Source organism: Poromitra crassiceps (genome assembly GCF_964638095.1).
Source record: "Poromitra crassiceps genome assembly, chromosome: 10".
Classification (NCBI taxonomy): Eukaryota; Metazoa; Chordata; class Actinopteri; order Beryciformes; family Melamphaidae; genus Poromitra; species Poromitra crassiceps.
In genome coordinates this window covers 43,447,100-43,471,956 of record NC_139631.1, presented here as the reverse complement: position 1 = coordinate 43,471,956, position 24,857 = coordinate 43,447,100, and the positions used below count along the sequence as shown (strand labels likewise).

Here is a 24,857-nt window from a genome sequence, read left to right as displayed (position 1 = left end):
TATATGTTTTTTCTTTTCTTTTCTTTTTTCCTGTTCTTGTTTTGTTTTCTTTATGTTCTGAAAAAGTAAAATAAAATATATAAAAAAAAAAAGATGTGTTGTGTTGGACTATACCCTGATGAGAAAGGCGTACCCCCTGTGTTAAGATGTGTTGTGTTGGACTACCCTGATGAGAAAGGCGTACCCCCTGTGTTAAGATGTGTTGTGTTGGACTATACCCTGATGAGAAAGGGGTACCCCCTGTGTTAAGATGTGTTCTGTTGGACTATACCCTGATGAGAAAGGGGTACCCCCTGTGTTAAGATGTGTTCTGTTGGACTATACCCTGATGAGAAAGGCGTACCCCCTGTGTTAAGATGTGTTGTGTTGGACTATACCCTGATGAGAAAGGCGTACCCCCTGTGTTAAGATGTGTTGTGTTGGACTATACCCTGATGAGAAAGGCGTACCCCCTGTGTTAAGATGTGTTGTGTTGGACTATACCCTGATGAGAAAGGCGTACCCCCTGTGTTAAGATGTGTTGTGTTGGACTACCCTGATGAGAAAGGCGTACCCCCTGTGTTAAGATGTGTTGTGTTGGACTACCCTGATGAGAAAGGGGTACCCCCTGTGTTAAGATGTGTTGTGTTGGACTACCCTGATGAGAAAGGGGTACCCCCTGCATTAAGATGTGTTGTGTTGGACTATCCTGATGAGAAAGGGGTACCCCCTGCATTAAGATGTGTTGTGTTGGACTACCCTGATGAGAAAGGGGTACCCCCTGTGTTAAGATGTGTTCTGTTGGACTACCCTGATGAGAAAGGGGTACCCCCTGCATTAAGATGTGTTCTGTTGGACTACCCTGATGAGAAAGGCGTACCCACTGTGTTAATATGTGTTGCGTTGGACTATACCCTGATGAGAAAGGTGTACCCCCTGCATTAAGATGTGTTCTGTTGGACTACCCTGATGAGAAAGGCGTACCCCCTGTGTTAATATGTGTTGTGTTGGACTATACCCTGATGAGAAAGGTGTACCCCCTGTGTTAAGATGTTTTCTGTTGGACTATACCCTGATGAGAAAGGCGTACCCCCTGTGTTAATATGTGTTGTGTTGGACTATACCCTGATGAGAAAGGTGTACCCCCTGTGTTAACACGTTCACTGCCAATGACGTATTAATCCGTCAAAAAAAATCCAACGGTTGACTGCCAATGACGTATTAATACGTCAAAAAAATGATTTTTTTTTTTTGACCGTGGGATGTGCATCTAACCCTTTTACATCTCTTATATAATTATTGGAGCCACCGAACATGTACAACCCATTCCACCGACCCACTAAGTGGCGACAGTGCTCTCCCAGACTAGAGGAAGGCAAGCAAAAAGCAGTGTGAGGAAGCCATTCTCTTGAAAATGGATTGGCGAAAACGCTTTCGTTTTCGCGCTGATTGCTGGCGGTGCGGGATTGCAAATTTGCATAATAGATTACGGGTGGAACACACTTTGAAACACGCAGCATGAATAAGACCAGAATCGCAAAAGCTTCATCAAAGCTCTCAACACAAACCCCAAGAAACGAGCGAGCCCATATCCAGACTTGCACAGCGGCCGCCAGCAGACAGGCAGCAGCAACTCGTTTGTCACAGACCCGCTGCAGAGCCAAGGAGGGCGGAGGAGAACGCCCACGGAGGGAGGAGTTGGAAGCAGAGGGGGGTTTCCTGCTGTTATGGAGGAAATTACTGTTCAAAACTATTATTTAGATGTCTGACGTCTTACTGATGCCAAAAATGAATGGTTAAAGTGACTGTTCTATCGAATTTCACAAAAAGCTGTTTATCTCAAAATAATTTTTCAGACGCTGAAACCATGCTGTATTCAACTGCTAATGCTTACATAACTACTAACTCTACAAACTAACTCTTTTAGACAGAGAAAGCACACATTCTATTAGTTCTTTTGAGATATTGTGTGTTCACAAAATCTTAGCAGAAAAGAATCCTCGGGTCTTGAAAGATGAGCCAGAATCCTCAAAAAAACCCTCTGGCAGAACCTACCTACAGTAAAAAAAAAACGGCTGGCAGTGAATGTGTTAAGATGTGTTCTGTTGGACTATACCCTGATGAGAAAGGCGTACCCCCTGTGTTAATATGTGTTGTGTTGGACTATACCCTGATGAGAAAGGTGTACCCCCTGTGTTAAGATGTGTTCTGTTGGACTATACCCTGATGAGAAAGGCGTACCCCCTGTGTTAATATGTGTTGTGTTGGACTATACCCTGATGAGAAAGGTGTACCCCCTGTGTTAAGATGTGTTCTGTTGGACTATACCCTGATGAGAAAGGTGTACCCCCTGTGTTAAGATATGTTCTGTTGGACTATACCCTGATGAGAAAGGGGTACCCCCTGTGTTAAGATGTTTTCTGTTGGACTATACCCTGATGAGAAAGGCGTACCCCCTGTGTTAAGATGTTTTCTGTTGGACTATACCCTGATGAGAAAGGCGTACCCTCTGTCTTAAGATGTGTTGTGTTGGACTACCCTGATGAGAAAGGCGTACCCCCTGCATTAAGATGTGTTCTGTTGGACTATACCCTGATGAGAAAGGGGTACCCCCTGTGTTAAGATGTTTGGGTTGGACTACCCTGTAACGACGCATTATCTAATAACTGCACATTATGTAATAAAATCGCAAAATGTAATAAAACCTCACTTTCAATATGTAATAACGACGCATTATGTAATTATATGCGCAATATGTAATAAATCGGCTGAACGCAAAATGTAATAACGTTTGACGCATTTTGTAATAAATTTATTACATATTGCGCAAATTATTACATAATGCGGGGGTTGCACTTTTCTCTGGTTGAAAATGTAATAAATGACGCATTATGTAACAAAATTAGAAAATGCACTGAAGTTGTTATGGGGGGGGGGGGGGGGGGAGTAGGTTAATACATATATTTGACCATAAAAAGCATTTTAACAGTGTTGACCATGCCAATTAACCCAGAATGTGCAAATGTGTCTGTACTAATTTGTCAAAACCAGTCAAGCAACTAGATATAGGTTGTTCAGCTGATAACAAACTGAATCTATGGGTGACAACAGTCCGATCAGGTAGGCTACACCTTCTCTCTCAGCGTGCTGTGGCACTTTTCTTTATGGTAAATCAGCGGGCATAGACTGTAAGACCCGACACTTGCATTTCAGTTCTGGCCTTTGATCTACAAGTGATAGAAGCGTGGTTGACATAGCCGAATTTAGTGCCTCAATCTATAGATTGCAGGGCCATTTAAACATAAGACATCCATTAAGAATTGAGGATTGCAGAGACGTTTATGAATTGTCTGATATTAGGCACGGGGTTTTTGGGTTTTTTGGGGGGGTTTTTTGTGTTGGACTACCCTGATGAGAAAGGCGTACCCCCTGCATTAAGATGTGTTCTGTTGGACTATACCCTGATGAGAAAGGGGTACCCCCTGTGTTAAGATGTGTTGTGTTGGACTACCCTGATGAGAAAGGGGTACCCCCTGTGTTAAGATGTGTTGTGTTGGACTACCCTGATGAGACCCACATGGAAAGAATCTATATGAACATATATGCAACTATATGCAACCTATATGCAACCTATATGCAGCATATATGAGCATATAGGCCATATATATGCCGCATATAGGTTGCATATAGGCCAGATTTAGGTGCATATATGCGCATATAGGAGCATATAGGCCATATATATGCCGCATATAGGTTGCATATAGGCCAGATTTAGGTGCATATATGCGCATATATGCGCATATAGGCCATATATATGCCGCATATAGGTTGCATATAGGCCAGATTTAGGTGCATATATGCGCATATAGGAGCATATAGTCCATATATATGCCGCATATAGGTTGCATATAGGCCAGATTTAGGTGCATATATGCGCATATAGGCCACATTTATGCCGCATATAGGTTGCATATAGGCCAGATTCAGGTGCATATAAGTGCATATACCGGGCATATAGGTCTCCTATAGCTTCTTTATATCCACATATAGGTACTATATGTGCACATACAGGGCATATATGTCTCCTATATAGCTTCTTTATATACACATAAAGGCCCTATATGTTCATAATACAGGTCATATAGGTCTCACTTCTTTATATCCACATATAGGCCATATATGTACACAATACAAGGTATATGCCTCCTATATAGGTCATTTACAAATCTGTTTGTATACACTGTGTCATAATCCATATATACCCAGCGAGCACAAAACGTTTTTTCAACGTTGATTTTTAGTTTAAATCTGGGTGATATTGGGTTTGAACGTCTAAGACCTAATTTCACCCTCAACCGGCTAAAATGCGGTTACAACGTAAACGTGTAAAAAAACACAATTTGGTTCATCATATTGTTAAAACATTTGTTGTAGTTTGGAATAGAGACAATATTGATAGTGTGTGAATTGGCATTTTATTGTCTTTTATTGTGTAACTGAGAGTTGAAATCTGATCTACACGAAAACTACATTTCAACGCATTTTATGTCACATGAAATATCATAAATATGGGACTATAGGCTATGTGGTGCCAGCAAAAAGCTTCCAGGACACAACTATGGTTAATAGTTTAGCGCAATACTATAAAATAATGAATTCAGTTCCTGCAGCAACGAGCATGCGCAAGTACTTACTAGCTGTGACTGACTAGACCAAAGCAAGTCTGCACCGGTCTGCACCAAGTGCGGAACGAGGTGCTCTGGGCACACTATGTTATTGTAACAGACTATACGAGGCTCTGTGTAGGCCTACCTCCTGAGTCTCTGGTGTTAAATGAAGTTAACCTCTGAAGCCGTACAGCCTACAGACTATAGATGCACACACACACACAACATCATTTTAGTCTGTTACGATCGTACGCATCACATAAAATAACTTCCCGATCGCTGACAATTGTGGTCTACGTTGTGTGCGAGAGAGTATATAATGTGCCCGGCTCTCTGGTTAGTATAAGAAAATGTATAGCTCAGCACTAGAGCGTGCGCTGCTATTTTTATTTATTTAAAATCCTACATATAGGTACATATATGTACATATAGGTTTCCCATATATGGTGCATACATAAAATTGGCCGATTTCCTATATTATATGTACATATAGGTACATATATGTACCTATACATATAGGTACATATATGTACATATAATATAGGAAAACGGCCAATTTTATGTATGCACCATATATGGGAAAACTATATGTGGCCCTATATTAAAACATATAGGGCTCTATTCTCCCACAGGCCATCGGCGCTATTACGGGCCTTAACCGCAAAAAAACGTGCCTTGCGCCTGTTTCGGCAAGATAGCAATAGGCTTTAGGCTGCCAAATGCGCTTTAGGCCGAATGGGCGTGGCGCAGTCCCAAAGTGGGCGTGTCGGCGCTAAATACCAGCCTAGTGATATCTTGGGAGCTGGCGTACATTTAGCGCTTTGCGCTTTTGAAAAGCACGCCTATTCTGTGCCTTCACTGCTTCTTCTCTGTCACCCTTCTCTCTCTCTCTCTCTGAGTTCCCAGCATGCATTGTGTTTCTTCATTTCGCTACTAAATAGCCACCAAATGAGCCAAAATAGATATAAAAGGTAGTTCTAAATTAATGTGTAATGGTAACACAGCCTGCCATTGTCAACATTTCAATATTGGACCAAATCAAACATCGAAATGAAAATACCACCCTATGTGAAACATATATGTCCTCCTGGGCCTATATATACCCCTTGTGGAGTTAACGTGATTTAGAGAAGTAACAGCGGAACGCGCTTCGGAACGCGCTTCTAATGGCATCTGCTATACTGTGATGTTCCTCCAATAACTTGGCCATATTTCACATTTAGTTTTACAATAAAAACACATTTATGCAATGACTTGACATAATGTAGGGTATATTTATGTGCATCATCCTTCCTGCAGCAGGCGAGAGAAAATGATATCTTTCTGGACAAACTTTCACCAATCTAATAGGCTATATTTTTCTAGCTGATGCATAGAACATTATTTTCACTTTGATCTTGCTATAGTGTAGCGTATTTACATGCTTGCAGTATTGAAACTGCAGTTAGATTGGTTTGAGAAGCATAATAATATGGAATAATAGCCTATATAATGCAGACAGACAGGCTGGATGAAGGGAGGGGGGGGGGGGCAGAGCGTTTGGCTTTCGTCTGGTTTTGCGGGATCACTGGAATTGGAGCTAAAAAGGCAAGCGTGCGATTCGTTTATTGCACTTATCCAATGAGCATGACGGTGCATAATTTTACGCCTAAAAGGCGTGGTTGTAATGCTTTGGGCTGCATCTAGCGCCAGCACGACGATATCAAGTGCGCCTTTCCACGCCCACTGCTTTGATCTGCGCCTGCCGCTCGGCCTAGAAACTGCGCCGATGCAACGATAGGGACCATAGGGTACATATAGATTCTTTCCATGTGGGGAAAGGCGTACCCCCTGTGTTAAGATGTGTTGTGTTGGACTACCCTGATGAGAAAGGCGTACCCCCTGTGTTAAGATGTGTTGTGTTGGACTACCCTGATGAGAAAGGCGTACCCCCTGTGTTAAGATGTGTTGTGTTGGACTACCCTGATGAGAAAGGGGTACCCCCTGTGTTAAGATGTGTTGTGTTGGACTACCCTGATAAGAAAGGCGTACCCCCTGTGTTAAGATGTGTTGTGTTGGCCACCCTGATGAGAAAGGGGTACCCCCTGCATTAAGATGTGTTGTGTTGGACTACCCTGATGAGAAAGGGGTACCCCCTGTGTTAAGAGGTGACGCCAAGCGGTCCTGACCAAACAGCAGTAGCTATGTGAGCAGTTAGGAGAGAGAAGGAGTTGATTAAACCTATGAAAAACTCCACTTCCTGTCTGTGTGCATGCAGCACCTCTCTGCTGCAGAGAGACAGGAAACCACAACTCAGCCTGCAGTCACATAGTGACACAGAGCTGAACACTTCACTTTGAGTCCTACATCAAAACAAAACACCTTGTTGCAATAAGGGCCTCATTTTCATCATGATAGTAGCATTATGTGGGCATCAAAGCACCGTCTCCAAATGTATATCCGCATGTGATGTTATTATTATATATTTTTTTAACACCCCCCCCCCCTTACCCCCCAGGATTTCCCACCTGTTTTGGCCCCAATAGAGTACAACAGGGATGACATATTAATGGGTCAGGCTAAGATGAGTGTCTGGCTCACAAGAAGGAATCAAATAAAAGGGACGGGGACTGTCGATCCCGACCTCCTGGCCAGGAGACTTGTAGCAGCTTGTTTAACATTTGCATATTACAAAATGGCTTCCAATTTGGATGAGTTTGTGGAAAATTGGGGATTGGGTAATGTGCTGTGCAGTGTGGTCCATGATTCTCTGGTTTTGTCTTTCTGAGCGAAGGTGAATGGTGACATACATGCATTCATCAACACTTAAAAACAACAGCAATACCTTTATGTCACCATTCACCTTCACTCAGAAGGTGCCCCGTCTATGTGCTGACAGACCGCAGTGCTGACACTCCGCAATGCCGACAGTCCGCGATGCCGATAGCCCACAAGCAGAACCAGCTGAGCGAAGCCGTGTGCAGCGTGACGTGGACCGGCTGGAGCTAACCTCTCCCAGCCCCCATGCCTAAACCTAACCTCTCCCACCCCACCCCCCACGCCTAAACCTAACCTCCCCCAGACCCTAACCCTAACCTTTCCCACCCCCCACGCAAACCTAACCTCCCCCAGACCCTAACCCTAACCTCTCCCACCCCCTATGCCTAAACCTAACCTCCCCCAGACCCTAACCTTAAACCTAACCTCTCCCACCACCCATGCCTAAACCTAAGCTCGCCCAGACCCTAACCCTAAACCTAACCTCTCCCACCCCCACCCCCTACGCCTAAACCTAACCTCCCGCAGACCCTTACCCTAAACCTAACCTCTCCCACCCCCCATGCCTAAACCTAACCTCCCCCAGACCCTAACCCCTCCCACCCCCCACGCCTAAACCTAACCTCCCCCAGACCCTAACCCTAAACCTAACCTCTCCCACCCCCCACACCTAAACCTAACCTCCCCCAGACCCTAACCCTAAACCTAACCTCTCCCACCCCCCACGCCTAAACCTAACCTCTCCCAGACCCTAACCCTAAACCTAACCTCTCCCACCCCACCCCCCACGCCTAAACCTAACCTCCCCCAGACCCTAAACCTAACCTCTCCCACCCCCCACGCCTAAACCTAACATCGACATTGCGGGCTGTCGGCATAGCGGGTGGACCCCGTATTCATGATGCTGCTTTGCCGTTTCTTGTTTTAAATGTGATGGTGCAATGTCATGTGGAAGAGCTGTGGGGGCAGGGGGGTTATATTTTATGTAGGTGTGACTTTGTTTTTATACTTTTTATTCTTTGATCTAGGTCGCTTATATGTGAAAGCGACCTAAGTGGAGATGCCAATAAATGCTGGTTAAAGGTCAAGGTCTGTCTCCACCACCCAGATGCCACAACAACACTTTTAGAGGCGGAGTAAACTGATGCTGAAGTGCAAGTTAAATAGTACTTCCCCTCAGACAGACTCCATTTTAGACACGGGCAGCAGAGCAGGCTGAGGCACGGCTGAGGCAGGGTGAGTGTTTACAACATTATTATTGTTTTTACTGTCAAATCTCTGAGTCAGTTGTCTACCGTACTGAAGGAGGAGGTTTAGGCTACTGTGTTCACCTGACAAACATTCAGCCTGTTTTTACACTCATGAGAAGTGACATAATGATGACATCAGAAAAACAAAGAGAGAAGTTAAGAGTAGCCTACTTAACAGAAGGCCAAGACACAGCTGATGAGTTTTATTCTCGTCTTGGTCTGAGACTCTGGGACATGCAGCCGGGTGTCTGTGGTCTCTGCATGACAGGTGAGGTCGAGACAGAGGGGCACTTTCTTCTTCACAGTAAAACAGAAGACATAAGGAAGACATATTTTGATCTATTTAAAAAATTTGTTTCAGAGTTTGACCAACTACCTGAAAGTAATCAATTACAATTAGTCCTAGGTGATGGAAAGACTGCAAGAATAGCAGCAAAATATGTGTTTAGTTGCCACAGCCTGAGGGACAGTATAGCTGACTGTCCGCTGAAGCCTCTGTCCATGCAGTATAGCTCTATTGATGTCGCACTCAAATCCGTCCGTCGTTATGAAAAACAATAACAACTCTAGCTCGTTGCTAGTAGCAAGTAGCAACTTCCTATATGCTGAAAATGTTCAGTTTTCACTAGACACCGGTCACGTTCACTTCATTTTGAATGGGTAACGCGTAGCATGCAAACCTGCACCGTGCGAGCGTTGTTACACAGCCTGCCGACAGTTTTCCGATGCAAGTCGAAAGTCTGTCTCAAGAGATTATTGCGCACTAGGTGCATGCGCGGGCAAGATAAAAAAAAAAACGCCTCATTGAGCCAATGGGACACCAGCACAGAACCATGACAGCCAATCAGCCTTCTGGTCAAAATGGTGGTTTGGCTGTGCGGTTCTCAAGTTATTTGCTTTCGTCTTAGAGAATACACAATTTGAATTTGTATCAATTCCTTTGCAGAGGTGGAAAGTACTCAAGTAGCCTACAAGTAGCCTACTTGAGTAGTTTTGTTGTTGTTGAGGATTTGTACTTTTTAAGTATTTTTATCATGATATAGTTTTACTCTTACTTGAGAAGTTTTAATAATAGATAATTCTACTTGAGTTAGAGTAGGCTACCTACAATGTCTCCCTCTCTCTCCCTCAGTCTATCTCCCCCTCTCTCTCTCTCTCTCCCTCAGTCTCTGCCCCCTCTCCTCTCTCTCCCTCAGACTCTCTTGTGACTTTGTGTGTGAGTGAGTTTATGACATCACTGATGATGTCATCAATGGGATTTATGACATCCCTGATGATGTCATCAGTGGATTTATGACATCACTGATACATCATCAGTGACATCATCACTGAACTATAGCCGTGTGTGTGTGTGTGTGTGTGTGTGTGACTCAGTGAATTTATGACATCACTGATGATGTCACAATGCCTATCTGCCACTTTTCTGGCACGTCATGCCGCCCACATTTTTCGCAACACATATGCCAGACCTCAAAATGGCTCATTGATGACAGGAAACGTATGAAGTCGCTAAGGGTTTGGTCAAGCGGTTTGGGCGCTATTCGCGATTGCTATACCTATTAGTATGACATCACTGATGACATCAGTCACTGATGATGTCATCAGTGACATCATCACTGAACTATAGCCTTGTGTGTGTGAGTAATTCACTGATATAATTTATGACATCACTGATGAGTGGGACATAGAGAGAAACGGACAGAGCCCAGACAGACAGACAGACAGACAGAGACTCAGCTCCCATTTATATACTGATGATTGCTCAAGTGTGATGTCACTCAGGCAGTTGTGATGTCATCAGTGATGTCACTCGAGCAACTGTGATGTAGTATGAGCCGATGACGCACAGGTGCACGATGGTGAATAATTTGTTTCACGAAAGTGACGGAAGTGATGTCACTCAGGCAGTTGTAATGTCATCAGTAGTGGAGAAGGAATTGTCCATTCTATGAGCTCCTGCAGCTTCCTCCAGACTCCAAACATTTGATATCCCACTTTGTATATCTATTTACATCTCCTGTGCCCTCCAACCATTTGAAAGAAGCTTGGTCCGCTGAACTGGGGCTTGAGGTGTCTGGTAACATTTGGGCCGAAGGTTTGTCTAGAATTCAAACTTGCTCAATAAAGACAAAATGAACCCAACGGAATGCAAGTAGCGAGAGGGTCGGAGACGTTTCAGAGTCTGAAAACAAATCTTGTCTGAGATGACAGGCTTGAGAGGCGGACCATATGATAATAGCGTGTTGATGATTTGATTTGACAATTCTGGCGACTGGCTTTGGCATTGGCCAATCCTGGCATGTGCCGCCCCTAAATTGAGTAGGATTCAGCATGTTGTGATGCTACACGAGTGGGATCCGCAGAGTACCAGGCATAGGCCGGGAGCCAGCCATACCCCTCAGGATGTTTTCTGCTACCTTTTTTCACTATGATTTCCTGTTATCTTATACCTTGGGCCATCTCAAAAGCATAGGGGCCACGTTCAACTCGGGGCTGTTTGGTCTCAGGGGCCCAAAAAAACACTTTTTGGGACAAAAATCATGTAAATGCAAATAATAAGGTACTGCAATAGCATATATAGTCATGCATGCATGACATTTTGCAGGAGGTATGCTGGAACATATGGGGGAAGTAGTAAAATAAGATTCTGGGGCTTGGTGCAATTCTATTTTATAATTTCACCCACAAAACCCACAAAAATACAAAAAAATACAGTCTGTTTTACAAATTCTCCTCAAAAATGATTATTTTCCAGCACTTTATGATGAATATCACTTCCTCATTTGTATTTTAAAAAACTGCCCAAGTTCATAAGCTTCAATTTGAGGCCAAGATGAACTTCCTACCTCAAAAATTACACTTGCTGTAGCCGAAAATCCGCTCTGTTCTTCAAATCAGAGAAAGCAGCATTTTCAGTCACTGGTCGTCCAGGTGATGTGAAAATGATGTTCACTTTTTCATAAAAGCATGAAACTTGGTGAACTTGTAGAGTTTGGGGCTCTGAACATTTTCAGAAAGGAGCCATGTGGCCAATGCATTGTGGTGGCCATGGCAGCCATTTTACTTTCCGCCCTAACCGAAATATACATTTTGCATCATATCTCCTGAAGCACACATGATAATAATACAGAACATGTGATCTCTATCCCTATGTTTTGATGCTCAAGGATTACAATGAAACTATATATAACATCATAAACTATTCAGGTAAATAGTTAATGGTGAATTGAATTCAATGACATTGTGGGAAGGAAATCACAGTATCTGATAATAGTTTATTTGCTAACCTATAGAGAGCCCTATTGTGAACCCGGAAATGTTGAGTACAATGTTTATGTTAGAAATGTACAGTATGAATCCCCAGCATTTAGAAACTGTTGGATGCTAACTTGCATAATTATGTTGCACTGCTTACAGGATCTTAACCTGTCCAATAAAGTAACAGTAGCACATGATGGCTGGTGTGGCTTCTCATTGATGGACCAGTGGGCCACTTAACCTTACAATATAAAGTTCAGTTCAGTTCAGTTCAGTTTATTGAAAAAGGGGACAGAGCATATTAATAAACAATTCAATGTAAATACACCAGGTTTAGCCAAAAGGCTAGTTTCCACCCGTAGTCCCCGGCCAAGGTGTTGCAACAGGCTTCCTAAAAGAATAAAAATAGAAGTAAACTAAAAACACACAGAGCAAAGCTATAGCGCAGGTTAAAGGTTAAACTCATTTCATATTGTAGTATCACCCACCACCCTCCCAGAATTCCACTACGGGCTTAATTCTCAAAGGGCCTACTATTTCATACATGTAGCAATTACAATAAAACAGTACTTGCCTCTTTTTTTTTTATATAAATTTTTTTTATTTGCCATTTTTAAACATAACAACAAAGACAGAGAAGAAAAAGAAAAAGCACTACAGGACAAGACAATAAAAACTAGGAATATAAAGTACCACATTGTTGTTCATCAAAACAGGATATTCATGTTCTTAAAGGGAGGCTTTTTCTGATTATCAACCCGCTTTGTATCAATGTCAGTAATACATTATGCAGATGAGCAGCCTTTACCTTGCTTGTCTTCAGGTTTTCCTGCGCCAAGAGCTCTGCAGTTAATTCCAGTCACTTCTGTATCAGAATTATGCTTTACGCGGCTCGTTAAGCATCACTCTGGAGGCGAGGTGGTAGCCATCTTTGGACTAACAGTTTTTTGGGCAGCTGTAAGACCACCTAGCAGGAGGCTTGTGCTGTTTGTGAGAGTCATCATTGAGGAGCAGTAAAATTGGATCGCATGTTATGACCTTATCTAACAATTCAGAAAAAAGTCCTGAAGAGAGGGACACTCCCACATCATGTGTTTGTAGCATCCTTATGTGTTAAGCTGGCACATAGCACAGTTAGATATGACTTTGTACTTGTTTCATGTGAAACCTGGTGACAGGAGTATAATACATTCTGTAGCTGACTGATTTGTTTAGCTGGGACTTATTTTACACTGCTCTACTTCCCTATTGCTGCGGTTCTCTCCACTTCTGCTAACTGCAGGCGCGCTGACTGCAACTGACTTTCTAAACTCAGAACTCCAATTAAACGTTTACATGTGATGTGGCCCTAATCCTCTTTGGAAGTTTTAAATTGTGTGTGGTGTAAAAAACAGTAGTTGGAGAGGGATCTGGTGTGGCAGTGCACAATGGCTCAACTGGCCTGTGCCAGTATGTGTGAGCCGTATGTGAGCAGGGAAACAAATGAGGGACGGCAGAAATGAGCAATGAGGAGGAGGACGAGGCACAGCAGGCTAGAAAGGTGCTCTGTTTCTAGTAACTAACTAAATAAATACATTTCAGGCGACCCCATTTGAATTACAGGCGACCCCACTTGGGGTCGTTGAGATCTGTTGTGTTGGACTATACCCTGATGAGAAAGGCGTACCCTCTGTGTTAACATGTGTTCTGTTGGACTACCCTGATGAGAAAGGCGTACCCCCTGTGTTAACATGTGTTGTATTGGACTACCCTGATGAGAAAGCCGTACCCCCTGTGTTAAGATGTGTTCTGTTGGACTATACCCTGATGAGAAAGAGGTACCCCCTGCATTAAGATGTGTTGTGTTGGACTATACCCTGATGAGAAAGGCGTACCCCCTGTGTTAAGATGTGTTGTGTTGGACTACCCTGATGAGAAAGGCGTACCCCCTGTGTTAAGATGTGTTGTGTTGGACTACCCTGATGAGAAAGGCGTACCCCCTGTGTTAAGATGTGTTCTGTTGGACTACCCTGATGATAAAGTGGTACCCCCTGTGTTAAGATGTGTTGTGTTGGACTACCCTGATGATAAAGTGGTACCCCCTGTGTTAAGATGTGTTGTGTTGGACTACCCTGATGAGAAAGGCGTACCCCCTGTGTTAAGATGTGTTGTGTTGGACTACCCTGATGAGAAAGGCGTACCCCCTGCATTAAGAGGTGACGCCAAGCGGTCCTGACCAAACAGCAGTATGTGAGCAGTTAGGACAGAGAAGGGGTTGATTAAACCAATGACTGTGTGCATGCAGCACCTCTCTGCTGCAGAGAGACAGGAAACCACAACTCAGCCTGCAGTCACATAGTGACACAGAGCTGAACACTTCACTTTGAGTCCTACATCAAAACCAACGCCATGTTGCAATAAGGGCCTCATTTTCCTCATGATAGGAGCAATATGTGGGCATCAAAGCACCGTCTCCAAATAATAAATGTGACTTTATTATTATTTATTATTTTATCATTTCCCCCCTTCCTTTCCCCCCCAGGATTTCCCACCTGTTTTGTCCCCAATAGAGTACTGCAGGGATGACGTATTGGCTTAATCAGAAATCGCCGCCATGTTGGATCGTCAGGGAAAAAGTCTACGGGGTTTTAGAATGGGGATTTCTTAAATGCATCAAATACGGTCTGTGGTTAACAAAAGTTTGTGGGAGCGCGGATTTGGGTTTCAGCAGGATAATCTTAATGAACGTTAATCACTGTTATGCCTTTTTGAAGCGTTTTCTAAAAATAAAATTCCAAAAGTCATAAAAGTGATTATTGTTTCAAATGTGATGGTGCAATGTCATGTGGAAGAACTGTGGGGGCAGGTGGGGGTATATTTTATGTAGGTGTGACTTTGTTTTTATACTTTTTATTCTTTGATCTAGGTCGCTTAGGCTATATGTGAAAGCGACCTAAGTGGAGATGCCAATAAAGCATAAAGGGCTGGGTCAAGGTCTGTCTCCACTTAGGGTTTAATCCCGGGAAACGGGAATGGGTTGGATGGAATGACATCCAACCCATTTCCCGTTTCCCGGGAAATAAACGACGGGAAACCGGGAAAAAAATTGTAGGCCTATTTTACATGCAGAACATATTGGAATAGGCCTATTTAGAAATATGCCGACAGTTTACTTTCTTAAATGATATAGTCTATGTTTTAAAAGAACATGTAATATATTAGGCTACTGTAAGCAGTGTAAGTCATTAAAGGATCACGATGTATTTCGGAGACATCAAAGTGAATCAATCAACCAACAATCAATCAATTTTATATTTATATATCACCAAATAAGAGGTATTGCAAGGCCGATTTTAAGATTAAATACTCTCCGACAACAACGCTACAGCCAGTAATTTGAAATGTGATATCCTTTGCAGAGTGGAATTAATTTCTGATTTTATTTTGGCGTGTTTTGGCCATGCGCCTTTGTGCGCTGTGCGCCGGTGGAACACACACTGAAAGCTTATTGCACATAGCCTAATAAACACAAAGCCCACAATGTTTCTTTTCTTTTCTACACTGACTTGCTTGAGGGGATTGATTGTGTCATGAGCGTTAATGCAGCAGCCTACGAGACGGCGATTGAGCACCGTGCAAACTTCACCAGCAGTGAAAACTACAATACAGTTAATAATAAATAGTTAATAATCAGCCCAGCCGTGCGTCCGGTTCGTGTGCCCCAGGTTTGGCAATGGGCATGATGGTCTGGTTGTAGGCGATGTCCGTGCACGAGGGGTGGAGATAGTCTGATAAAGCCGTGCTCCGGTATGCGGTATGGAGATTATGGCTGGGCACGGCTGGAAGACGAGCGGTGCAGCCGCCAGAGCGCAGCGCAGCAGCCCATATAAAAGCACACGGTGCCAGGTATCAGACAGCAGTGATGTTGTGCGTATAAAGAGCGTGAAAACGGGCTGATCGACGTGTTTACGGCTCCATTCCTTCCACGGCAGTTTCCACAACTCTCTAAGAAAATGGTTAGCCTAGGCTACTACAGGATTTATTGATAGGCCAATCCAGGCGATTGGTGAATTATATCAACCCTAACGGCACTAGCCTATACATGCATAGCCTACATACAACTATACAGCCTAAAACCAGCCTAAAAAGTTTGTTAAATTGCGATGTTTTGCCTTAATTAATAAATATTAATGCCACCGAAGGTTGGGAACCTTGATGCATAAAAGAAAAAAGAAAAAAAAAGAACAATTTCCCGGGATTCCCGGGAAAGAGGGGTTCATTTCCAATTTCCCTGTATGCCTCATTTTCGGGGGAAATATTAAACCCTACTCTCCACCAGTGTTGGGCAGTAACGCGTAATTAGTTACTTTTTTAGTAACTAAGTAATATAATTTGTTACAATTTCCAAAACAGTAATTAGATTACAGTTACTAATCCAAGTCCATGCGTTACTGCGTTACATCATTGCCTGCCAGAATGCAGTGTTTTCTATGTAAAAGAAGAAAAGAAAACATTTTATCCTCATGGACTCAGGTAGACCTGTCGCGCACACATATACGTCATAGTGTGTGTGCGCGCGACAGCGTCAGAGCGTGCACGCCGGCTTTCAAGACAAACCGAGTCAGAAGAAGGAGACGAGCAAGAGAAATATGCGTTCAAAAGCTGGAACATTATTGTCCTTTGTAAACTATGTGCGAGCAGCTTGGCAGATGCTACCTATTTGCCCTGTTGACTCGCCCTCATATTGATGCATCATAGAGAAAATAGCCACGAAGAACAATATCAAGCTGCCGCAGCCGCACACAGTGAAAGACGTTTGCTGGCTACCTCGAGAGAGAATATGCAGGGATAGAGCATAGGGATGGAGGCTAAATTGAAGGCGACACCGCGTGAGGTAGACTTGGGTGGTGTAACAGTTCACTGGATTAACAGATACACTTTGGGTAAGTGTTGTACACTTTGTTACTTCCTAACCTTCTTGTCAAAGCCTTCTGACCTCTCCCGAGTCCCGAGAGAGAGAGATCCTGGTGATGCGAGGTTATTCTGACCCTAGTCAGACGGCCCAGGGTATGTTGACAGATCATCACTTTTCTTTCAGCAACGAAGCTTGAAACGTTTGCATTGAGGCTGTGTTGTTTTATTACCACTCCGACAGTAACAGCATCTTTCTTCCACTCACGTTATCTGTCCGACTATTAGTCTCTAGAACAGACGAGTTGGCTTCCGCAATTTTCAAATGCTTCCGCCATACCGTCTGTACTTTGTGGGGGAGAATCATGCACCAACCGGAATGGGAAGTAGAAAGGCGGGTTTTCCGCTCATTAGTCCAATCAGAATCGCAGAAAGGCGGGTCTTCTGCTCATTAGTCCAATCAGAATCCAATATGCCGCATTTTTCCGTGGACACACGTGTCGTGATTGGTCGGATTCCGTCGAACTTCTTTCCTGTCTGAAGGTTTTTTCCCCAACTTCCTTGTGCATGTTCTGGGGGTGTAACGTACAGACTGTGTATAGCTGCATTCGCCGGATGTAGATGAGACAGTCTGTTTTAAGAGACTATCCGACTATCATTTCACGTCTTTTCCAATGTGAAGCTAGCCAGTCTTAACACACCACTTCCTGTTCTTTCTAACCAAATTTCAAAGTAAAATGCCTTTGGCGTTTCTTTTAACATAGCTTATTTTGTGTGTTTTTTACTGAGATGTACTGACATTGGCTTCTGCTGTAACACAAGAGGTCAAGGTCAAGGTCAAGGTCAATTTTATTGTCAATTCCACTGTATATACGGTACATGACATACAATGTTTGAAATTGCATTGCTCGTCATATCCAGGGTGCAAGAAAATACATTAAAATACATAAAATACATAAAACCCACCTATACACGATAAAAAAAAAACAATGACATAATCATCATGTCTAATACCTATAAGTATAAAATGTAGACAAATAAAAAAGGTGCAAAAACTGCCGCAGTGCAATTTTAGTTGATTCTTATGACCTATTTAAAAAGTCCATTTAAAAGTCATACTGAAAGTGCATGAGTGATCAGATATCCTGGTCATTGTCCAGAGGCTGTGGGTGTATGAGGCACAGAAAGGGAGGGGAGGGCTGGAAGGGAATTCAGCTTCCTGACGGCCTGGTGGATGAAGCTGTTCCCCAGCCTGCTAGTCCTGTCTGCCTGAAGGCTTCTCATTCTCCTCCCAGACGGCAGGAGGCTGAAGAAGCAGTGTGAGGGGTGGGTGGGGTCGCGCACAGTGCTGAGTGCCTTGTGGACCAGGCGGGTGTCATAGATGTCCTGGAGAGAGGGGAGGGAGGCCCCAATGATCCTCTCCGCTGCTTTCACCACGCGCTGCAGGGATTTCCGAGAGGCTGCAGTGCAGCTACCATACCACACGGTTATGCAGCTGGTGAGGATGCTCTCGGTGACGCCGCGAGCGTCTATCTATCATAATACCAAAGCGAAAATAATTAATACAGTGACATGCTAGACATGTAACAACTTAAGTGTAAGGTATTTGGGGTAAAAAAGAAAAGAAAAAGTAACTAGTAACGTACCTAGTTACTTTTTGAAAAAGTAATCAGTAAAGTAACTTTTATTACTTTTTTAAGGAGTAATCAGTAATCAGTAACTAATTACTTTTCCAGAGTAACTTGCCCAACACTGCTCCCCACCACCCAGATGCCACAACAACACTTTTAGAGGCGGAGTAAACTGCGGGAGTGAGTTGTTCACTTCAGACAGACTCCATTTTAGACACGGGCAGCAGAGCAGGAAGCAGGCTGAGGCAGGGTGAGTGTTTCTTTACAACATTATTATTGTCTTTACTGTCAAATCTCTGAGTCAGTTGTCTAGCCTACTGAAGGAGGAGGTTTAGGCTACTGTTTTCACCTGACAAACATTCAGCCTGTTTCTCCACTCATGAGAAGTGAGATAATGATGAGATCAGAAAAACAAAGAGAGAAGTTAAGAGTAGCCTACTTAACAGAAGGCCAAGACACAGCTGATGAGTTTTATTCCCGTCTTGGTCTGAGACTCTGGGACATGCGGCCGTCTTTCAGTCACATGACACCATCAATAGTTAGTAAAATACAAATAAAAAAAGTTTGTTGACTTTATGCACTATGCAGGCAGCTCGGGACATCGTGGTGGGGCAGGTATATAACTCTGTCTTATCTGCTTCACATTAGGAGAGACTTTACTGGCTCTTCCTATTCTTATTAATTATACGTCCCAAAGTTTGTTACGGTAATGGAGATGAGAAAAGTCATAAAAAAAAAAGATTTTAAAGATAAAAAAAAAAAAAACGCCTCAAGATTCAAGATTTTTATTGTCACTCCATGGTACAAGTATCACGTGTGAAATTCTTGTGCTGTGGACTCCGTTTACAACATAGTACAAATATAACAGGGCATATGAGTGCAAAAACAACAAGAGACACAACAAGCAATAAGGCAGTATAGTGATAAGACAAGTCAGAGACAGTGGCATATTCACTGCACATAGGTGCACATGTCATGTGCATACTTTAGACGTGCTTCAACATTTTAAATTCGGCGTATTTGACATACAGGTGCAAATAGCATATTCCTTATTAAACATACAATTAAACTCTGCATTTTAAATTCGGCGTATTTGACATACAGGTGCAAATAGCATATTCCTTATTAAACATACAATTAAACATTAGACATACATAATGGTAGCAGCTACAGTACGGTACAGTACGGCTACTACACTATTTGTGTATGTTAAGGAGTCTCGTGGCCTGCGGGAAGAAACTGTTCCTCAAGCGATTTGTGCGTGCTTTTGGAACCCTGTATCTTCTCCCTGAGGGTAACAGGGAGAACAGGCTGTTGTGGGGATGGTTTGTGTCTTTGATGATCTTCAGGGACCTCCTGAGGCACCGCTGTTTATACAGTTCATGCAGTTCTGGCAACTCACATCCTGTTACGTGCTGGGCGCGTCTCACTCTCCGTAGCGCCCTGCGGTCCATGGTGGTACAGTTCCCGTACCAGGTGGTGAAGCAGCCAGTCAGCAGGCTTTCAATGGTGCCTCTGTAGAAGTCCGTAAGGATTTCTGGCCTTAGCCCAAATTTCTTCAGGCGCCTGAGTCCGTGTATTCGCTGTTGGGCTTTTTTGACAACAGTGGCGGTGTGGCCGGCCCAAGTCAGGTCCTGGTGGATGTTGACTCCCAGGTACTTGAAGCTGTCCACCCTTTCCACCACTGTGCCGTTGATGGTGATTGGGGGGTGTGTGCCCCCCCCCCCCCCTCCTGTAGTCTGCAATGATCTCCGTGGTCTTGGAGACGTTCAGAGAGAGGTGGTTGTCCTGGCACCATTGTTCCAGGACCCTCACCTCCTCTCTGTAGGCCGTCTCGTCGCCCCCCGAGATCAGCCCCACGACCACTGTGTCGTCTGCAAACTTCACGATGGTGATCGAAGTTTGAGTCGCCACGCAGTCGTGGGTGTAGAGGTCGTACCAGAAGGGGCTGGAGACGCACCCCTGGGGCGCTCCAATGCTGATGGTCAGTGGTGAGGAGGTGAGGTTGCCCACCCTCACCACCTGGCGGCGGTCTGTCAGGAAATCCAGGATCCAGTCGCACATTGCTGTGTTTAGTCCCAGAGGAGAGAGAGAGAGAGGGGGGGTTGATGGGGGGGAGGAGAGGGGGAGGGGGAGGGGAGGCGCTCTGGCAGACGGGTCGAACCTAGCGTAGAACGTGTTGAGTTCGTCCGGTAGGGTGGGTGACGTGCTGGGGTTCTGTCGTTTCACCTCTTTGAAGTCTGTGGCAGCATGGAGTCCTCTCCACAGGTGTCTGGGGTTGTTAGTGTCCAATTTTGACTCCAGCTGTCTTCCATAATCTCTCCGTGCTTTTTTTATAGCGGTCCGGAGGGCATATTGTGCCTGCTTGTATTGTTCTGGTGTGCCAGAACTAAAGGCGGTGGTCCTGGCGTGAAGGGCAGCCCTGACGTCGCTGTTGACCCAGGGCTTTTGATTTGGCATTATTTTGACTCTCTTTGTCTATGTCGTCGGTACACTTCTTTATGAAGCATGACACCGTCTCTGCATACTCGCCCAGGTCTCCTGCAGCTTTGAACTCCTCCCATACTACTTGGTCAAAGCAGTCCCTCAGGATGTCGTCTGATTGGTCTGACCAGCAGTGGGCGGTTCGGAATGCTGGGGGCTGTTTTTTCAGTTTTTGTTGATACCTGGGTACGAGTAGAATGGAGGCGTGGTCCGAATTGCCGAAGGGGGGGCGGGGTACGGCCTTGTAGCCATGGCGGATATTTGAGTAACATTGGTCCAGTGTGTTTCTGCCTCGGGTGGGGAAGTGAATGTGCTGGTGAAGCGTGGGCATTCTTCCTCTCAGGTTTGCCCTGTTAAAATCCCCAGTCACCACCAGGGCCATTTCTGGTTGTTTTGTCTCCTGTGCGCTGATTGCCCGTTGCAACTCTTTCAGTGCGACAGTGACGTTCGCTTGTGGAGGAACGTATACACCCATGATGGTGACTGACGTGAATTCCCTGGGACTCCAGAACGGCACGCATTGTAACATTACATATTCAAGGTCTGCTGAGCAGTATTTCCCAATGTCAGTGATGTTTACACACCAGGTTTCGTTAATCATTAGACAAACGCCTCCGCCTTTCTTCTTCCCAGATCGTTCATCTCTGTCTCCTCTGAATACACTGAAGCCTGGTATAGTGATAGAATGGTCCGTTGTATCAGGAGTGAGCCAGGTTTCAGTTAGACACAGAACGTTACATCGCGCTATGTCTTTTTGGAATTGTGCTCGCGCTCTTAGTTCACATAGCTTATTCTCCAAATATTGGACATTTGCCAGGAGAACGCTGGGTAACGGTGGCTTGTTGGCGCGCCTTCTTAGGCGGGCGAGTATTCCCCCTCTCCTACCTCTTTTCCGTTGGTATTTGATAAGTTCAGGAAATTCCGTGAGGTCGGGAGCTTGCCAGTTACTGTTGGGATAAATCTGTGCGTTCCTGAATTGGATCAGCGCGTTCCTGTTGTATTTTTGCCCGACGCTGGTGTCTGCGTCTTTGTTCTCCTCCATTGTGGGGAGCGGATGGCTGCAGCGAACAAAGGTCCCGCCGTCTGTGTAGTTTCTTGCAAAGAAAAGTGCGAAGACGCTACTATATACACTATTTAAAAACACTGTTATATACAATAGGTATTTACAAAGCGAATCGAAGCAACGAAATTAAAACAAAACGCGTTTACACTCAAATAAAAAGCCTATTTTGTCTAAGAAGTTATGGAGCTCTCAGCGGGTCGCCCTCTCCTGGCGCCTCTCTCTCACTCATTGAGCCAATGGGACACCAGCACAGAACCATGACAGCCAATCAGAGGAAGTCCTTCGGGTGGTGGTTTTGCTCTGCGCTGCCTTCGGTTATCAAGTTATTTGCTTTCGTCTTTGAGAATACACAATTTGAATTTGTATCCATTCCTGTGCAGAGGTGGAAAGTACCCAAGTACAACTAGCCTACTTGAGTAGTTTTGTTGTTGTTGAGGATTTGTATTTTTTAAGTATTTTTATCATGTTATAGTTTTACTCTTAATTGAGAAATTTTAATAATATAGATAATTCTACTTGAGTTAGAGTAGGCTACTTACAATGTCTCCCTCTCTCTCTCCCTCAAGCTGTGTTCACACCGAGATATTTATTTTTCTCTCTGTCGCTCGATTCAACTCTTTGGAATCGCTCTGTCGCTGTGTTTAAATCGCTCGTCAAAAGGCACAATAATTGACGGACATCTGGGGGCTATAACGTTACGCAATGTCATGTTTGTCCACTACGAGCCACCGTAGTGGTTTAGAAGCTAAGCCTATCAGCGTGCTCCCCTTGCGAGCTCTATACCGGTAGTACAGACTTCACTTCATGTCAGCTCTCAGCCTGTCAATCAGCTGTCAATGCGGTTTGTTGCCACACAATAAACCAGCGGTTTGTTCCAAGCCAGTGTGATCCTTGACTCACTCTCACACGGCAGCCAATCAGCGTTGAACAGCGAGCGACTGATGCCAGCGTAATTTAGCTCGAGTTGGGATATTTCATCTCGGGCGACGAGTGAATTTTCGCCCTATCGCTCTGTCTCTGTCGCTCGGACGCCCAGCGATTTTTCTCCCAGGCGAATATACGCTCAATCGCTCGTTTGCATTGACTTTGTATGTAATCTCGATGCCAGCGAAAAACTTTAAAGGTCCCATTCCGTGCAAAAGCTGTTTTTACTTCTAAATGCATATATGCTGCTGTCATCCCTCCCTGTAATGAGTGCTCACAACCTCAGAACTGTCAGAGTTGAATTTGTCCCTATCCAGCTTCCCCCTGCAGTCTCCTTCAAGCCACGCCCCTTACACTCCCTTCTCCCAGACGGTTTCGTGTTACGTCACGCGGCTCCTTAACTCATTCACCGCCAAAGACGTCTTTGACGTCTTATCAGAAATAGCCATCCACGCCAAAGACGTGTTTGACGTGTTTTTGTTTTTATTGGTGCAGCGCCTGCAGCAAACACTTGCCCAGCCTGTGACACAGACACAGGTCCCTGCCTTCAAAGGGTAGCCGACAGCACGCGATCAAACACATACCGCAGCTGTTGTTTTGAAATTGAGCAAGAGGAAAAGCAGAGAACGGGTAACGCTTCCTTGTGCAGACAGGAGAAACGCCATTGAAACGCCTTCGGGGCGCTGCACGAGCTGGAGTCGCCTTCCTCTGTGCCAGCCAGGAGAAAACGGGAGAAAGTAATCAAGAGATGTGTTTGATCATCGGAGGAATGAGGAAATGATCGATCAGTTTGCGAGGGCGGTGAGGACGTGTTGAATAGCCGAGGGGAAAACGGGAACGATCAAATAGCAGAGTTGATATGACAGGGAGACATGGACCAGAACAAATCAAAAATAAACACAGGAACAGCTAGGCAGCAGCGGGCAGAAGGCACTCACAGCAGCCCGCTGTCCTTCTCAAGAGCTCTTCAGTTGGTTCATGAAATCGCTGGGCTGCGTGCCCTCCAGTGTTGCTCCTGGCCAATCCCAGCGCCACAGGGCGTGGTTATTGCTTATCCTATGTTGGGTTAGAAATCTAAAAGGGGGATCGTGTGTGTGTGTGTGTGTGTGTGTGTGTGTGTGTGTCTCTGTCTGTCTGTCTGTCTGTCTGTCTGTCTGTCTGTCGGTGTGTCTGTCTGTCTGTCTGTCTGTCTGTCTGTCTGCACACTCACACCGAGTAAACTGTATTGTTGAATGTAAAAAAAAAGCACTTCATGTGTGTATATATATATATATATATATATATATATTTTTTTTGTCATTTGTGTCCTAACGAATAATATTTACATGTCTGATGTCAATACAGTTCAAAATAAAAGAATTGAGAGTGAGTTATGCCTGAGATTGTGCCCTTTTACAAAAATGCTTTTTTCTCCCTTTTCTCTTCCCAGACAGGCTTTTTTGGTGAACATGGGGTGTATAAAAAGGGTTATAAGTAGAGTACAGAACATGCTAAAAGCTAACTTTCTTTTTGGGGGTGAAAGTAGAGACTTAGATCTTCATTTCGAGGTATTGGACATCACTGTAGTCCTAGTACAGAATTTACTGTGGGTCTTGAAAGATGACCAAACATTATGGAAATACTTGGCCTGTGCCAAAAATGCCAGTCAGATATTGGCAGTGAATGAGTTAAGCATACTGCGCGCGGTCTCTCTCACACAAGCTACCTGCGCCATTTTGTCTATTGTGTACCATCTCCCTGCGCGAGATTCATCATGGCCTGTTGGTCTGTGCTAACCATTTCAGCCCAGAATGTTTCAACAATCTGGGGCAGTACAATCAAGGTTTAGCCACAATATTAACACTTCTAGCTGGAGCGTCGCCAACTGTACGTGATCCAGCAACTGCGGAGGTGCATTTGGTAAGTCTAGGCATTTTGAGATGTCCTATGTAAGTTAGCGATAGCTCGTTGCTAA

The 24,857-nt window shown here is 44.4% G+C and overlaps 1 protein-coding gene across 1 annotated transcript in view; it reads left to right on the top strand.

The window, feature by feature from the left end:
- The first annotated feature begins 8,603 nt into the window (after positions 1–8,603).
- The window catches only part of LOC310784075 (apoptosis-associated speck-like protein containing a CARD), a 28,538-nt gene continuing 12,284 nt past the window's right edge, over positions 8,604–24,857 (top strand). The window contains exon 1 of the mRNA XM_083645051.1: positions 8,604–8,639. The gene's annotated coding sequence lies outside the window, so the exon portion shown is untranslated. The remainder of the gene's footprint in view (positions 8,640–24,857) is intronic.